General features: G+C 36.8%; 1 protein-coding gene across 20 annotated transcripts in view; it reads right to left on the reverse strand.

Annotated features, from left to right (window-relative positions):
- BAZ2B (bromodomain adjacent to zinc finger domain 2B) overlaps positions 1-18,044 on the reverse strand; it is a 156,456-nt gene that overhangs the window by 99,863 nt on the left and 38,549 nt on the right. For 18 of the 20 annotated variants that reach the window (XM_055717766.1, XM_055717775.1, XM_055717774.1 and 15 more), the window contains exon 2: positions 17,129-17,171. The gene's annotated coding sequence lies outside the window, so the exon portion shown is untranslated. Of the gene's footprint in view, positions 1-17,124; positions 17,172-18,044 lie in introns of all 20 variants that reach the window. The other 2 variants (XM_055717762.1, XM_055717760.1) reach the window with 1 other exon arrangement.

Here is an 18,044-nt window from a genome sequence, read left to right on the forward strand (position 1 = left end):
AACAAACAACACCCACCTCACCTCCCCCCAAAAAACCCTCAACTAACAAAGAAAAAGCTTGTTATTCCTAAGCAACTAGAATTAAGTATGTGGTCCACTGACAGAAGACAGAACTTACAGGATAAATACTGTCAACTTACTACACAACAGGTTGGTGCAAGTGAAACTGCTCCAGGCCCTGAAACAACAGCACAAGGGCCTGAACTTTAGCATGCAGCAAGATAAAAGGTTATGTGCATACTAGAGGAAATATGCAAAGGTGGGGGAATGGATCAATCAATTAATTCTCCCTCTTGGAAACTCAGAGGAATGAAACAAGATGACCTAAGGAATACACTAAAGGAACATGTCTGACAAATTGGAAAAGCTAGTAACAGTGTTGTAACTACACTGCAGCCATTTTTCACGTTAAGCTCAAGGAAGGAACAAAGGAAAACTATGACACAAAAATACAGAAAGCATTACTGGAAAGATCATTAAATATGAACAGGTGTATCTGTATAAGTGAATCCTGCTAATGAAGGTGCATCTTCTTCCATAAGGGAGTTATTCTACCATCACAAACTCCCAAGCAAGATATATTAGCAAGAGGGATCTCCGCAACCAAAACAATACCCAAAGTAAGACTTCTACAAGCTGTGCTTGTTATAGATATAATTTGTACAGCCACAATTTCCTGATCAAACTTTTCAAAAGAACTCATTCCCTTAAAGTAAAACCACAGCAAAACTTCAACATTTCATTCATCTAGTTTTCAACTGTTACTCGCCTTACAAAAAAGTTGTCTCTTCAAACAATATACAGTGCTTCTGAAGGGAATAGTAACAGTCCAAACCATCAAACAAGAAAAGCCTTCTGCAAAGACAAGGAAGATCACCAGAACTCTTCACAATAGTCTTTAAATAATCTTAAAAAGCAACATATGTTGTATTTAATCAGGGAAGTTTGGTACTAGTATCACTGCGAACAAGCTCTCACAACAAGTTTTAGGAGATCATGATCTAAAGCCTCAGTCTGGTAATTATTCTTAATACCAAAAATCTGCACCCTAAAATACAACCACAGTGAATTTGAGTCTTACATGACTCAGGGAGAATCACATACAATAGTTCTACATGTCAGAAGATCAGCTCATAAATGATGGTTTTCCTAAGATTATTTCTATCCATATTGCTTATAATGTGGGAAAAAAGTTAGTGTGGAACAGCTGTTTTGCATTGAGATAGCAACAAAGGAGAGGGAAAACAAAAATATAAACAAAAATAGGAACAGCCAAGCAGAAGGTCCATCCTTGATTTCTGAACCCCAGGTTGAATCAGGCCCTAGCCCAGTAACAGTCTGTAGAAGACATTAAAAAGCAGGGATTTGTTTTCTACTAGTACGCCCATTAGAGAAGCTGAACACACTGAACATCTCACTACCTCCGTCCGTGTTAGTCAGCAAGAGAGTAAGAGCAATGACTTAAAAACTGATGTTCTCAGCCCTAAATTCTACAGCCTACTAAAATACTGGCATCCAGCACCTCAGCACCATGAAGAAACTATGTCTATGAAACAGTCCTAGTAGGATACTGGAACATATGATAAAATTAATCACTACTCCAGCTATGCCTTAAATACACATCAGCACCTACCCTCAGCAAATGGCAAAGCATCAACCTGGGGAGCCCAACCGAACAGTTACTGTCTTTCTGGGAGACATTTTTTTTTTTAAAAAAAAAAAAAAAAAAGAGTATCAGTTTCTATACAGAAATTTTGAATTATAAATTATTAAGGGTATCGACTATGGGTCTAGCTATAAATAAGGGTATTGAAAAAGAAGTATCTTTAAATTATTTTTTTTTACTATACATACTGTAACAGTAAAATACTGAGGTGTTCTTTTATTAAAATTTCAAATATTGCTCAGAGGGATTAAATCTATCGTCACGTAGACAATACAAAATCTTGAAAGTTTTGTTTGTTTGTTTTTTGTTGTCTTTTTTTTAAAACATCAATAGCTTATTACAGGGCCTTGTGTGGTATGCTATCTGCCAAAGAAATTTCAAAAAGTTAAGAATCATACCACTACAGAGTGTAAGAATCATCTCAACCCTGCATCAAAAAACCAAGTATCAACCCCAAAAGAGAGATCTGTGACTATCTAGAACTACCTATAAAATTCAGGTATAGCTCTATTCCAAAAAAAGTTTTTATTTATAACTTCATTGTTTACCCTGTGATAAAGAAACATAAAAGCAGTTAAACCATAAACTTGCTTACACTTACCTGAGAAGAACATGTGATCTCTACACAAGCCCTAGTGAATGCCAACAAAGCTAGAGATCTGAATTTTGCATTATACCTTGATGCAAACACCGGAATTGCTGGCAAGAAACACTAATTCACAGTAGAAATACTTGCTTAAAATATTAAACATTTATGAATAAATAAATCCAACATCATCTGTGAATACAACTTTCAACAATGGTTTTAGAGAGTATTTACTCCCTGTGTCTACCTCTGCAGTACATTAAATCAACAATTGTTTCTGAAAGATTCACAGACAGTATTAGTTTCTTTTGCTTCTAGCAATTTTAGCTGGAATCCTTTGACACTAGCTGCATGGACAAGTAAGGAGGGGGCAAAAGGCACAATTAATTACTTAGAGAAGTAATTTTCTGGGGTGGGACGCCAGAAGTTCTAAGTCATCTTTTTACTCAAGAAAAATTAACAAGTTAACAAAAGTGACCTCCAGCTAAACTACTATAGATGCGGGTGGGCACACGAAGCAACCAACTTTCCTCCTCATACTCAGCCTGTGCCTTTGGCTCCTGAGACCCCTTCATGCAATGGCACATGGAAGCATGTCCTGTTTCCATCCCTGTATGTTAGATGCTGACAGCATTCACAAGCCCCAGTACCCTTCTCTCCCCACTTATGCTACGAGGCAGAGAACATTCTTGGGTTCTGCTGTTACACAGAGGAACACAGGATGCTGAAATCAGCCTCACACATTTGAAAACATTAAGATGCAGCAAGAGACAGATTATCTCATTTCAACTAGTTTCTTGCCACCAAAACCAACTAAACCAATCCAAGCAACCTCTCAAACTCATCAGCTGACCCTAGCCCTACCAAAGCAATGTGAAACAGGCTTCCTTTCCCAAGGGGAAAAGAGAGGCAGCAATCTTCTCTTTGTTCTACCTCCTCCGTATTCTGGTCGCATATATTGGTCATATTGCTCATGATTCACTTTCACGTTAAAAGCCCTTTGCTCCTCATTGAATTATTTACCAAATGCATGGACACTCCATCTATCAATTTGATCCTTAAAATAGTATCTGGGAATTGGAATAAACGGGTAGCTACTACAGAACTATCACTCAGAAAAAGCCAGCCATATTCTACTACTATTAAACACATCTCTAACAAAATCCTAATAAGAACAAATTGTTTCAAGGCATGTAAAAGTCACGCAAATGAAAACCCAGAAAACTGGTTTATTCTTTACATTACCACAGTGCCCAAAAACATCCAGCATGCTGGCTCATTGCTTAGAACTAATCACAAAACTATTCAAAATCCCAAATTGTAGTTTATTTAGTAGCATTTCACACATTTACTACTAGATTTCGACCCCACAAAGTTTATATGGAATAAATTCTGAAAGAGCTTAGAAAAATACCTAAATTACATAATTTCAGTGCATTTTAATTTTCCTGCATCAAAGCCTTCCGTATGTTTCTTCTCATTTTGAATGTTGTGTTTATCAAAATGCCTTAACTTTACAAAACCAGCAGTTTTAACTAGCAACTTGGAAACAAAAGAAGCCAAAGCACATCAGTATCTTAAGGAACCTATCGTCCTATGTACCAAAACATGTCATTTCATAATAAAGTTGATCTATCTTACAATAATTTTCAGTATATTCTATTAAAATATAAAGTAATCTGAGTTTGATTAGAGACTGAGATGATATTTGTTTCGATGTGTATATACTTTACTATCATCCACTTAAAAAAAAAGCATTACAGAGACCAATATTCTTACAGCTAGATTTCTATTTCTGATATGGTAAATTCAGTATTAACTGTTACTTAGTCAAACTGAAGGTTTTGGGGAAAAGATTACACAGGTAACAAACATGGCACAGAAAAGGAGGGTTAAACTGCTATTTTCCATAAAAATAACCATTAATTTACCATTTCATAGGAAAAACTGAAATACAAAATTATTTTGAAAATATAAAGGCTTTTCAGAAGTTTTAAAAGGTTAGAACAACTATAAAATATATATTCTTTATCTATCATCATAATATACACATACACACACTCACAGACCCTCTGAGAATACAATATTCATTTTGCTGCAGAAGAACAGACATTGCATAACAATGAGATTTGCTAATGAAATCAGCCATCAACCTGGAATACATATGTATTAAACCAAGACCTCAGTGTCATTTTCTTTTTGCATCATTTGTTCTTTCTCTCATTTTTCCTCGACCTTTCAGTATCTTGTCCTCCTCCTGGTTTCAATGTTTCAAGTACAGCAACACTGCAATATATTTTGTTAACACTGTATGTACAACAGTTTTTATTTTACAATATTTATTTTTCTACTTATTGCTACACGTAGATTCTAATTGCATGGTTTCTCTCAGTATTGTTAATGTAGCCTTGAAAAAAAAAAAAAAAAAATCAATGGATGCTAAGGAGACAAAGGAGTTTTATTTTCCTGTAAAACAGCAGGAATGTCTAATAAAAATTAGGTGTCACTTTGAACAAACTATACTTTCACAGCCGAAGTTGCACAGCAATTAATAGAAGAATTTAATACAAGACAAACCATTTTTTAAAATCTCTATCTACTGATTAAACAGGAACAGAATTTAGAGCCATTACACAAATAAAGTGTAATTGCTTTGCATGAACGTGCAAAATCATCAAGAATCCAAGTAAAACAATCTAGCAAGTTCAGTAACAGTATGTATAAGCATGCAGTATACACATCAGTTACGCAAACACTTTACTGGAAAAAAAAAAAAAGGAAGAAAAAAAAGGGGGGTGGAGAGGGTGTGGAATTATTTATTCTATGGAGTACTTTATTCTACTACTCAGACCTGACCATAAAAATTAAAACATTACTAAGGTATTTTAAAAGACATTTTTCTCTCATTATACTAACACCCTATCTTGGTTTCATGGGATACATGCTGCAGTATACTTCATCGACAAAAAGCAATCTATTTACACCCCTACTCCAAGAGTATCAAAACTATGTTTTTAATTCACTCCAAAACTATTACAACTAATACAGCCCACTACATTTTTCCACTGTTCTCTTTGACAGAGGTTTTTTCAATTGAAATAATACAAATAAGATATTGTTACCATAATGCCACTGTCACATTAGCACTATCATCAGTAAGTTCAAAGTCATACCAAAAACTAATACAAAACAGTAAAAATTAAATGTTTGCTGGCTTGTTTGGTAGAGTTGGTTGGTCAGTTTGAAGGGTGGGGTGGGGTGCGGTTGTTTGCTGCTTTTTCTCCTTTATTTTTCAACTAACACTCCAAAACCCTAATTCCATGAAGACAAACTGCCAATTAGTTACTTTCGTATACCAAAATTGCACTGAGAGCTCCTCTGAAATAAATTAATTTGTAAATTTTTTTTCTCATTTTATCTTGAGGGCATAAGGAAGCCATTCAGTCATTCTATAGTTACGACGGCCACCACAACAGCAAAGAAACAGAAGGCACAAGAGACCCCTGAAAAATAGAGGAGAAAAATAATGAAATGTCTGAAAACAGACTTTAACCATACCCGGAGCTAGTCACATCAAATTGTTGTTATAAACCCAGGAAGAATACCATCAAGATAGTAGACGTAATGAACTAGGTAAGTAATTGAAAGCATAAAAATTTCCATAAACTATCTTCATATGTGCTCCAATTCTGCGTTAACAAGCACTTACATCACTAAAGGCTTTGAAAGCTGAAAGTATATAATGTGGTTTTACTTTTCCTTCTATTTCTCTCACTTTTAAAGATAGGCAGCTACATGATATAAACATCCAGGCATGTCATATGAAGCAGTCTTACTCTGGTTCGTGCATTATGATGTCCTAATGAAAAGATGTATGAAGACTATTTTCAATCACATGCTATCAAAAATTCTGTTTCAATTACAAAGCATTTGTCCTTCTGCAAAAAGGCCATCCACATTACATCTCAAAATGACTGAAAGTGAATAGACAGAGGCACAGTTAATTATAGTGGGCTCACCTTTAAAAGCAAAGACTATACAACCTCCAGCATCTGAAAGAAAGAGACTCTAATGCAACAACCTTGACCCTTGAAAGTGCTGGGTCATTTTCTCCTGTGATGAACAGTGATTGCTTTCTATAATTCTAACAATTGTCAAGTAGGCTAAAGAGTAGGCTGGCAGGTGATAGTCGTGAAATGCTTGCACTTTTAACAATGACTTATTACCCTGTAATACAGGTCAACTGTCCAATTGAGCATCTTCTACAAGATGTTACAGGCTCCTGAAGCCATACACTACACAACTGACATCAATGGTTTTATTAGGGATCAAACTAGTGTATATGGGACCTAAGAATGTAGAAAACTGTTAAAGGATGCAGTCTTAATCCAAATGATTAAATGAGAAAGACCCTAAGATATCCAAATCTACTGTACATATGAAATATGTGATGCTGGTTACATACCTGTTTGGCTTTAGGCAATCACGCATCTATCTTAAGTACAGGACATCCAACTTCACAACTTACACAACTTGGCACAAATTTCATTAATAGGAGTGACAATATAGAAATCAGTTACTCTACAGAAAAAAGTGAACCCTCATCCTATAAATGTAGACTCAACCTCAAAGGAACACAAATTAAACTGTTACCAACAGTACACAGCATTAGATGCTGCCAGGTGCTAAAAAATACCTGAATTTTTATCAGTAAAGAAAAAACATGAACTGAATTTATCAACCATATTTATCCTCTCTGAACTAACCAGAAATACCTTCTTCAATAGAGTCTAAGATTCTGTATTTTGTTGGAATAAATCACACAGATATAGATGCCCACAGTATGAACATATTCTAAAAATCAACATTGTCCAGTTTACTGTATTTTTTGTTGTGGTTTAAAATCATATTCCAGAGAACTAACAGTTTGCATGCACAGTTTTAGTACTGTGCTGTACCAGTAGTCATACCTATGCACACAAACACAGACACATGCCTTTATTTTCAGTAACACACAATGCTTAGTTAAAAGCTATTTCTGGCACTTCATGCACAAATTGCAAGCATCCGTCAAAGCTTACTTTTTAAAATGTGGCAATGAAGCATGCTTATATTTTTTTCACAGTGAAATACCCCGAATTGTACTGAATTATGATGACTACTATTTATCCACTTTTAGGGGATAAAAGTGGAGGGCAATTTATTAAAGCACAGGAGGAACTTCTGAACACTGGAAGGTCACAGCCTATGCTGCTGAGCTGGTAAGCAAAAACATCTATGTTCCAGAGCTGCCATTTTTCTTCCTTGACAATGACTCCATCTGCCTCAGAGCCATTTACAGCCTCAGAGTCAGAATATCAATGATTTCCAACTATTCCGCAAGTCTGCTTTCACCTTGACATCACCTCTGTAACACACCTGAACCAGATGATAACTATAGCCCCTCTACAAGCTCTAAGCCCACATTTTATTCAACTGATATGCATTTAAACTGTGCCCTAACATACCACTTCTTTACTTCCACTGATTTGTACAAGAATATTAAAACTCAAAATTCTACATCCTTTTCATTGCTGTGCTTGTTTTAAATAAATCACATTTGGAAAACCTAAAAAGAAAGCCTTTCAAATATTGACAACACGCATTAAAACAGTTAGAAAACATCTGTTAATTTTAAAATCTGTATTTAAATAACATACATGCACACAACCTTAATTTATTTTTCCTTTTCCAAATAAACAAAACATGCCTGGTAAGATCTTCATTACAGACCACCATGCAGAATAAACTATCACAGCTCCACTGAAACCAACAAAATGACATTCAGCTCTACACCTCTTGATGTATATAAAAACTCATTTAAAAAAAATTCCACATTAGAGCTGGGACAAAAAAGGAAAGAGAATCTTGCCTTACTGAATGAATACCTAAAGAATTAGGACCTCAGATAAAAACAGATTATACATGGATCAATAAAAGCAATTTTTTTATACATTTTCTTTTTCCTGTGCATATGCACACATACGCTGTCCATCAAGTATGAGAATATATAGTCCATCATCAGGCTCATCACAACATAGCTTTTAATTAATTTATTTCATGGTAACAGCTTCTGGAGTACTGAAATTCAGGCACATGTTGGTACCCTAATTTTTAAATATGCAAACCTGCAGCTTGATTTTACAGTGAAACTGGATCACAGAAGAAATAATTTTGTATTACACATATATATATATGAACACATACGATTGCAAAGCTAGATGTCCAACTACTGCCATACAAACCTTTGACATGTTAAATATACAGGAGCAAAATATTTAACACTAGAGAAAACTTGCAAGCAACTTCATGAAAATTTACTTCATAGCACCTATAATGCACATATTTTACAACCTCAACTTCACCTCCCATCCTTTCTTCTCACTGCCTGTGTCTTTACTTCTTCCTATTACAGAAGTAAGTGTCAAGACACTTGATAAACTGAATCTGTTCTATTTCTATGTGCTTTCTGCTCACTACTCACTTTGTTCAGGCTGCTTTTAATATTCCAAACATAAACACAATTTAAGCCAAGAATATTTTTCTAAATCCATAGGGAAAACAATGTCTCTTCACCCCCCAAAACACACTGCCCACTAGAATTTCCCTGGATAAATCACACTAGGGCTTGGGTAGACTCCAGTATAAGGTTGAACTAGTTCAGGCGTTACCTTTGCGCTTGCCTTAGAAAGGGTAGGATCAGATATACATGGTTATAGATCCAACATGTTTATTTTATGACTTACAGGTATTCACCTGACACTATCATATCACATCTCTCATCCAAAGCCCAAAAAACAAAAACAAACAAACAAAAAACCACAAACAAAAAAGCCCCACCAAACTCATTCAATTTCCCACCTGCTTCCAATATACATTTCCATTGTATCTTATCTCATCTGCAATTCAACTACCCCTACCCATCTCCTCATTACCACCAGCTAACACCACTAAAAAGCCAAAGTAATTAAAGTGGGCTGGCAAACTATAGAATACAAGGGAGCACCTGCATGAAACATACTTGTCTCAAGTCTAATACTGACCAGCATTTCATTGTTCAGTACTTTTTGCACCCAAAAGTCTAACCTGAAGAAGGGCACCAGGCTGCATCCAAATTTAAGACGACTGTTCCTGAACTGGGGAAAACCAGGCCCAACAGAAAAGCAAAGGAATGCATCTTTGAAACAATGTACTACTACAGTGCAGCAGAGCTAAGGAGGAGACCAAGACAAGGTATTCAGGCATGGCCAGATATGGGAGACAGCACTACCCCAAGAAAGATTTCACTGAGGATGTAGAAGGGCAGTGGAAAAAACCAGAGTCAATCACTGTCAGAAACCCAGTACTTCTCATTCTTACACAACCGCAGATGTCTTCCACCACATCCTCCCTGCTATGAAGCACTGCCCTGACTCAACAACTTGTTGGTGCTACTGCCTCTTTCCAATTTTGCCTTCCTCCTCTAAAAATTGTAGGAGGAAAGAGACAAAAGCAAAGAACAGGGAAATAATTAACAACTTCCTAGTTAAGATAGAATCATAAAGTTGTTTAGATTGGAAGGATCTTACAGGGGTCATCTGGTCCCATCTCCTACTCAAAGCACGGTAAACTTCGAAGTTACATCAAGTTGGTCAGAGCCTTGTCCATTAAACAAGATGCAGATTTTGCAGGCTGAGCTCCCATTTCAGTGTTTTGCAGAGGCACAGAGTGGTTTGGGTTGGAAGGGACCTTAAAGATCATTAAGTCCAACCCCACCGCCATGGGCAAGGCCATTTTTTACTACATCAGGTTGCTCAAAGCCCCATTCAGCCACACTCTGACCACTTCCAATGATGGGGCACCCACAACTTCTCTGGGCAACCTGTTACAGAGCTGGATAAGTGATCCAAGGGGGGCTTTCATGAGAGCAGAGCAGAGGGAAAGAATCACATCCCTTGACTTGCTGGACTTACTTGTTTTGATGCAGCTTGAGATGCTACTGGATTTCTGGGGTGCAAGCACACACTGCCAGCTCGTGAAGTTTGACACCTTTCATTCTCAGGAATTTTTCTTTTATCAGTCAGGTTTTCCCTTCACACAGTTTGTGTCTTTTGCCTCTTTTCTCTTCATCGTACACTTCCAAGAAGAATCTGACTTTTAACAGCTTTCAGGCAGTTCAAGATAACCACGAGCTTCACTGAGCCTCCTCGAGCCTGAATTATTCCAGTTCTCCCACACATCTGTATTACATCACACATTCCTGTTCCCTATGCGTCTTGGTAGCCAGCCACTGGTATCAGTAAAGTATGCCCCTTTCTTGTACCTGGGACCTCTGAATTGGGATACTGCACTCTAGATGTGGTCTCACCCAAATGGGGCAGTAGGAGTTGCTCCCCTCAGACTACTTGCTGCCTACACTCTCACTGATACACTCAGCGATGCAGCTGGCCTGCTTTGCTACAAGACTGCATGGCTGACTCATGTTCAGCTTGCTGTCTATCAAAACCAAGCGCCTACTGCCCCCAACCTGTCCCGCTAGGCAAAACGTTCTGAAAAAGAGGGGTTTTTGTTCTTATTCACCTACTGTCAAAATAAATTAGTAAGTGTTTTATGGACTACCAATGATACAAGCAACAGAAGAACAGCACTACAACCACAAATCAAGACTAAGCCAAGGCCTTGTGCCTTTCACACATGGCTGAAGAGAGATGCTGATCAGTATGCCCATTACCAAGCTGTTCCATTTTCACATCAGTTTCTCACAAAATGCACGTCTAAGCTCTTCCAGTTGTCAAGTTAAAAATAAAAGAACTCTCATTCTTTACTTAATTAAGAATCGTGGTTGCCTTCTCAGTTTTGACTCTTTTGATTCCACTATTTCAAGTTTTCTTTATTACCACAGGATTCATTACTTACCTTAAAATCAGAAAAGAAATTAAATAAAGCAAATTTAGTTTTGCCTAAGGATTTTGATGAATATACTTTAAGAATACAATCAAATATCATATGAATGCTGTAACAGAAAATTTAAAGAAAAACACAAAAAACCATGTACAATATGCCTCCCTCCTCAAACTTTTAATCCTTACCCAGATCAGACTTTTTAAAAACAGTTTTCCTGTGGTGAACTGGTGAAGTCCTACTAAAAAGCAGCTTTCTAGCTGAAACAGGAATACTCAGATTAGCTACTAGCAGAAAAGTCCCTGAAGATTTATATTCAACAAATAAGGTTGCATCAATTTACATATGGAAAATTATCTTTTCAGTATTTGACCAGAAATGTCTTCTTAACCTGAACATCTAAATTACAGAGCTACTGTATATTAATACTCATAAATTTAATTAGAAGAAATATTTCTCATTCTCATAAGCGGACAAAGCTTTGTATTTAAACACTAAGAACACCGCTTCTGTGAGAAAGTCAAAGCAGCCTAAGTGAAAACCCTCATCTAATTGTATATACTTGGAAAGATCTGTGAACTTTTGAAGTACCTGTAAACAACGAAACTACTTTTTTGTGAGAACAGATCACTGCTATTGCAAAGATAAAATCAGCTGCTCTGAACAATACAGTGGCACTATCGAAAAGTCAACTTAAATCTGAGGTCCTCCATTTGCCATCTGTACAATAAAGCTTAATAAACCACTTACTCCTGCTAAGAGATACTAATCATGGATTGACAATACATAATCAAAATCTCCTCTTTAACTCTTTCAGCAAATAACCATTATTAAATCTGGTTTGCAGCAGCAGCACTAAAACAGCTGGGAGTAATGTACAGAAGCTGTGCCAGTAGTATGGGTTTTTTCCATTTTGTTTTTTAAAATTGCCTTCCTATTATAAAACACAACACATAAAATATAGACTATTAGTTTAAAAGAAAACTGTAATAAACCTAGGTTTTCTGCAGAGAAATACAGTTTATTAGTTCTTTTCTCCTTGAAACTGTCAGCTATTTTGTAATTTTACTTCCATAATTATTTTATCTAGCATGTTAATTTGTTCTCTTTGATAAATCTAAACATACATACACATACAAGCAAACATATACACACACAATGACCATCTTTGCAGACAAATCAGCAAACATACAGCCATAAACTACTTTTGTTTCAATTTTGATGAGATTATTTTCTAAAAATAACTATGCAAAATTAAGTAGGAAAAAAGTGTAATTGCCTTTACTTTTTTATTTACACTCTGTATAATTACTGTAGGCACATAAAACTGTTAACATCATATTATTTTTAGTTTCTTAGTCAATGTTAATTGTTGTTATTATACTGAAGTAAAGATATAATTAAATCTGCAGGTGTTACATATGTACAAAGAAGTAAATCCTCATGTTCTTTGGGGGATGGGCTGTTTTGGCAGCTTTTATATTTTTTCTGAGCTTACCAAATGTACATCCACCTACACAGTCAAAAAACCGAATTGCTCCTTTTCAAGCACTATTACTAAAAGTAATGAAGCATGTTTTCATAGAATCACAGGACAGTGTGGGCTGGAAGGGACCTTAAAGCCCACCCAGTTCCCAGCCCTGCCCCGGGCAGGGACACCCCCCCAGCCCAGGCTGCTCCCAGCCCCATCCAGCCTGGCCTGGAGCACTGCCAGGGATGGGGCACCCACAGCTGCTCTGGGCAGCCTGGCCCACCGCCTCACCGCCCTCACGGGGAGAGGCTCTTCCTAATATCTAATCTGCATCTGCCTTCTTTCCACTTAAAGCCATTACCCATTGTCCTGTTGCTACAGGCGCTGGTAAAAAGCATCTCCCCATCTTTCTTATGATCCTCCTTTATATACTGAAAAGCCACAATCAGATGTCCCTGGAGCCTTCTCTCCTCCAGGCTGAACAAACCCAATGCTCTCAGCCTGTCTCCACAGGAGCAGGGGCTCCAGCCCTCTGAGCTGTTCTGGCCCGACTCTGGTCCGACTCCAACAGGCCCATGTCCTTCTTGCACTGTAGGCCCCAGAATAGTTTTGGGGGAATATAAAAACAAAGATTCCCTTTCCATAACCAAATACACCTTCACCTGAATTCTTTAGACCCTTGAGTATTTACGTGATGAAAAAAGGCAAACATAGCTCTGCATCTAGATGCTTCAAGCTAGCTTCTGACAAGAAGAATGGGAAGTTGTGGGGAAGGAGCTAATGATACACTCAAATTTTCATAAAAGCACAGAACTATTTTCACTAACCTGAAGTCACCTAATATTTTCTTCTTTCTTTCCCCCTTACCTCTCCACACAGCGTGTTCCAATTTATTACCAATAGTTTCTCATTAGTTGCCAGTTCCCAGGCTTCTTGTCAAATTTTACTCACAGTGAAACAATCAATCTTTTTGTGCCATTTCTTTTGTTTTGAGACATCTGACAAGTGATGAAGCACAAACAAACAAGAAAGCAAGATGTCTGCCTAACTTGCATGTTTCTGAGAGACTGTTGTGTTTTTATTTAGTTTGCAAACAGGCTACTATTTACACACACTTAAGTTTCATGTAAGGGAAGGGCTTTTCTTGGCAATTTCTGCATTTTAGAAGCAGTAATTCAAATATATAACATCTTTCCTGGATCTGACAGCAAAAACACTCACACACTTTTTTTGTTGCTGTTCATCTTCACACTCCGAGCCACCAATTCAAAGTAGGCCAATGCATACTTGTTACTGCAAAAAGAAACTGGGTAATTTTCAGAACATGCCAAATCCTTACTTCTACTTTCTGCAGAAAGCACAATTTGTGAAGCCTTGATCTTCTCCTCCACCCTCTCTCCCTGCCCGCCTGCCACCCCCACCTCCCCAAAAGGAAAAAAACTTAAATGTAGATCTCACCTACAATGACTCTTCTGCTAACCTCAATATTCACCAACTAGCATTCCTGTAGTGGCAGCATCTCTCAAATGTAACTTGTCATCACAATTTTGTTCAAATTCTGAGGGTTCTCTTCTTCATTTTACCTTAACTCTAGAAGTTTTTGTTCAGCCTTCTGTGCAGCTGACCTTTTACTTTTAAATCACTTGTTTAATTCTAGCTGTTAATAAATTTGTTTCATTATAACCATATAGAAAATTTTTTTGAAAGTATTATCTGCGTAACTTTCAAGTACTATGCCAACATTCTGCATTAATTCTGTTTCCACAAGTAAAGTGGTACTGTTAGAATTCACAACCACCACCACCACCTTTTGGAACAAATAAAAAGAGCCACCATTAGGGATGAAAAGAATTTTGTATTTTGGGAGCCGAAATTAGTCTCCTCAAGAACCTCGTATCTAAAATGGCATGACTTAACAGAAGGAAAAAAAAAAAAAAAAAACAAACAAAAAACCACCACCACAACTCAGAAAGTACAAGGAAGTATTACTTGCCATTTTTCCTAGTCTTTTCAAGCTCTCCCTGGAGCAACCTATTTGTTACCACAGAATGCATTCTGAAGTGTCATTTCTTTGTTTGGATGGAAGGGCTGTTATTGCTTCATAACAAAGAAAGAATGTAGGGTAAAGAATTGACTGTACCCACAGAAGTGTTAGAGATGGCTACGGATATGTTTTTTCCCCTTTTTCAGAGATTTGACCTTTTTCATTCCTCACAAAAGGAGTAACTAACTTAAAGTTGGCCATAAACACACAAGTAAAATAAACTGGTACACTGAGTTAGTACAATCAGTCTTAACAACTGGCTTGTTGAAAGAAAGAGATCAGCACCTGGCTATTATTTCCTTTGCATTTAAGGCCTATGGGAAAACTGACCAAAAAACACAAATCAATCTATAAACCCTCCTGTCTTTCCCCAATAGCATATTTAAAGGAAGAAAAGCTATGCATGTAAACTTGACCATTTATGGAGCATTCTTCTCATTCTACTGAGTAAGGCACTTTTCCGTTTTTTTGTTCAGTATTCATCCTGACTGTTCCACAGTGTAACACAGCTGCACCCATCTAGCACCTCTCACTCCATGGTTGTAAGTCTAGGGGAAACTGCCCCCCCAAAGTGGGATCTAGACTTGTTTGTGGGTAGTAACTCCCAAAACATTAAGGAGAAAGGAGCTTTCATAACACTTCAGTGTTCAGAAAAGTCACAGAGAAATTTTCAACTCGAGCAATGGTTGTTTTCATATTTTTATGTACTTCTATTCACAATGGGATTCATACCTCCTTCCCAAGGAAAAGGACTAATTTTATTTTTTTCAAACAAGATTTCACAAGTTAGAAGGTTAGCAGGTTTACCTTTTTAAAGCCCAAGATACAGGTAATGTTTCTAAAATTAATTAGATACCACAGCCCGCTACCCCCTAGAGGAAGCTTCCAGTTTTGCAGGAAGTTTCAGCAACTTCCATCAGACCCAGGGAGGCTGGGAAAGCCCCAGCCTTTCCATTTCAGTACATCCAAAAAAAAAAAAGTTAACTTCTAACACAGAAACAACAGGGTTCAGTTTTTAAGAAAAGAAAGCTTTTTCATTAAAACTTGCCTAGCTTATATGAGCTGGCACTATACTACTGTAGTAGGGTAAGTTTCATGTCTGATGGCTGAAGTAAACTCTAAATCCTAGATACAGTCTTCCTATTTTTTGTCTACTATTGCAGATTACTTAATGACTTTCCTAGTTCTGCTTTTTTAAACAGGTTCAGATTGCTGCTCCTCACTTCAAAATAGCACGCTATCTTATGTTCTGCCCTTACCTGCTCTCATATCACTGCCTGCTAAGCAATGTGTTCACTAGAAAACTGTTCTTTTGACCTTTAATTCACTTGATTTAATAGATCTGCTCTCTCCATATGAACCTATACATTCTTTGAATTCAGCAGATGTTGCTGTTCTTCCCATTCCGTTAAGTACTGTATTAAGTCACATGTAGTGGTTTTAATAGCTTCTCTTTCTGCACTGTACAGAAATCACGCAACTGTACACCTGAAGTACTTCTAAAACCTGAGCCTTTTAAATTTAATCTTAAAAAATTATTTTAATCAGCACGTAAAAATGACTGATTTAGCCTTCTTCCCTCCTCCCCCCCCCACTCCATCCCCACCTTGTCAGTGCAAATTTAATCTTTACTGATTGCAAAGGTACCTCTGAAAAGAGGGCATGAAGGCTGCTACTGAAATGTAAGACTCCACTGTATCACACAGTATCATGTCTGGGATCTAAACAAGGCTCTCATTAATGAACCTGTCTCATTACTGTACATAAACTTGCAATACGTCTTTACAGATTTAAGTATGTTATTGGCTATTTTCAGGGTATATTATCACAAGTGTATGAAGAATTGATGGTTAATATGAGGAGCACCAAAATAATAAACTTGGAAAATTATTCTTCATTTCCTAATATTGTAGTAAACTATTAATAAAACAAGATAATTCATGCTCATCACACAGCAAAATATCACATGGCTCTGACTATTCAAAGTACTTTTTCCAAAGTTGCTAAAACTGATTTTGGAATCAAAACTCTCTGCACAATCTCTCCATTCATTTTAACTGTTCCCTAAACTATGTAATGTCAGATATCAAAACTACTAAAGATGTATTTGACAACATGCAACACACTAAGATTACATTCTATCATATTTCAAGCCTACATATAAAGAAATCCAGAAAGAAAATTAACAGTGTTATTACAGACATTAATTGTTAAAACACCTACTCAACGGTTAGACATGCAGCCACGAAAGTAATAGCACTTGTGAACTAAGAATCTAAGAGTCTTCGTTAAGCCTGTGCTTAATGTCTTGCTGCAATCAGGACCTGGATGCAGAATTTAGCACTAAGCCATACAGTACCTAACACCTTCTTTTTCCCCCTGCATGATTCATGCTTCTCAGAAAATCTTATCAGAAAACACTTATCGCTATGGCTTACTTACTGTGATGAACCTGGTCAGTTCTGTGACATTGCTGTTTCGCAACCTGTAAACAGAAAACAATTAATTATCAGCTGAGTCATCCTTTCATCAAGCAACTTTAACAAGGACAGACGCATAGAACAGAACAGTAAAAATTCTTAAAAAAAACACGTAAGGTATTTTCAGTATACTGAAAATACTTTGCTTCCCACAGCCAGACATGAAGCTATTAAAAACAACAATAGTTTAAGCATAATGCTATGTAATCACACTTTCTTTGTTTGCAACCAGCTGTTTAAATACACATACCCATTTTACCCTTACTAAACTGTGAATGATACAATGCTTTCCCCTTTGTTGTACCCAGTAAGTCAAAGGAATCTTCCTCTTAAAACTCAAAAAGAATTCTGGCCTCCCAGAAATCAATGAGAATCTTCTATTCTGTTTCTGTGGAGCCAGAGTTCCATTCCATTACTAACACTCTCTAGCATGGGGATTTCAACTTCTCCTCATGCTTTGAAAATTCAAAGAATGTCTATGTCAGTACAAAATCCACACATATTTCACTGAAAATTGAAAACTAAAATTAATTTTCAAACATTTGTTTGGATTGCTTTCTTGCTTCACACTGTATAGGAAATAGAAAACAGCACAACAGATGCTACGTTTGGAATACAACCACTTCAGGAAAATGTTACTTGCTATAGTAACAGAAATCTGGTATTATTAGGGGTTTCTAATTATTTTTTTTCATTGGAGACTAGTAAATACTCAGTGAGATTTTACAGTTTTATTTTTTAAATGTATTTTCTGCAGCACTAAACATATACTTGTTATATTAAGCTTGTACAATGCTCTCTACAGCTACATTGCTCAGTTAAAACTGTCTATCAAATATGAATAATTGCCTATCAAAAACTGCCAGAGTAAAATGGCA

The sequence above is a fragment of the Falco cherrug genome, chromosome 8 (genome assembly GCF_023634085.1).
Source record: "Falco cherrug isolate bFalChe1 chromosome 8, bFalChe1.pri, whole genome shotgun sequence".
In the NCBI taxonomy this organism is placed as follows: domain Eukaryota; kingdom Metazoa; phylum Chordata; class Aves; order Falconiformes; family Falconidae; genus Falco; species Falco cherrug.